Below are 1,418 nucleotides of genomic sequence, written 5' to 3' on the forward strand. Positions count from 1 at the left end.
GTGTCTGTGTTTGACCCCCAACATCGCTTGACAATCGATGGTGGTGTGTTTATGTCCCCGTAACTTAGCAGTTCGGTGAAAGAGATCGATAGAATAAGTACTAGGCATACAAAGAAGAAGTCCTGGGGTCGATTTGCTCGACTAAAGGTGGTGCCCCAGCATGGCCGCAGTCAAATGACTGAAACAAGTAAAAGATTAAAAGAGTAAAGAGTGTATGATAGGCTTCTTTCAGTTTTCATCTTCAAAAATTCATTCACAAGGCTTTAGTTGACCTGAGGCTATAGCACAAAGTAATTGCCGAAGGTGCTGTGTAGTGAAACTGAACTAGTGAACATAGGGTTGGGAAGAAAGCTTTTTCACCACACAGCCATGCCTGCACCTATAGCAGAATGTTAGATTAAACAATTTTCACATTTAGACCTATCACTATGTCGTGGGTTCAAATCAGAGTACTAGGAGTGATTTTGGTCTTTCATTTCTTTTGGAGTCGATAAACAATGTACCAATCATGTGCTGGCATTGATTAAGCTAACTCTACGTATCTTTACAAAAATCATGATTTTTGTATGTCTGTAATAAATAAATATTATAAGTCTCTGTGGTCAATATATCCTGATAAGACTGAACTCTGAATATAATCTATATTAAGCAAAGGGGGAACTGGTGCACTTAAACTGGAATCCTTCACTAGACCTAATTACTATTTTATCTGATAAGACAACAAACCACTTCGGTATTGACCCAGACTAATTTTGCAATTCTTTAGCATTTTGGTACCAGGTCTCCATTAAGAAATTTTTTTTAAATTCAGAAATTTATTATGGTCAACTTTTGTATTTCTATTTTTTAAATTTATTTTTGCAAAACTATGAGTCATCAAACATTAATGTGTAGTAGTAGTAGTAGAAGTAGTAGTAGTAGTAGTAGTAGTAGTAGTAGTAGTAGTAGTAGTGGTAGTGGTGGTGGTGGTGGTGGTGGTGGAAGTAGTATAGGGGTTTAAACTCACAAGCAACATGTTCATAAGGCTTAACCACTACTACTACTACTAATATGTTGTATGGCTACAGAAAAAAAAAAAGAGAGACTTTTAATTCTGTTTGCCTCAGTCTAACTAATAAGTTTCCATTTATACTTTAATACCGAGTAGTTGGCCATAGAAAAGGACATCACCCAATTGGTAAAAAAAATACACAGAAGTGTATAAATCCCAAAATTCAAATGGACTATCTTACATTCCTTTCCAGACATAGGCGTAGGAGTGGCTGTGTGGTAAGTAGCTTGCTTACCAACCACATGGTTCTGGGTTCATTCCCACTGCGTGGCACCTTGGGCAAGTGTCTTCTACTATAGCCTCGGGTCGACCAAAGCCTTGTGAGTGGATTTGGTAGACGGAAACTGAAAGAAACCTGTCATATATA

This window comes from Octopus bimaculoides, chromosome 3 (assembly GCF_001194135.2).
Source record: "Octopus bimaculoides isolate UCB-OBI-ISO-001 chromosome 3, ASM119413v2, whole genome shotgun sequence".
NCBI lineage: Eukaryota > Metazoa > Mollusca > Cephalopoda > Octopoda > Octopodidae > Octopus > Octopus bimaculoides.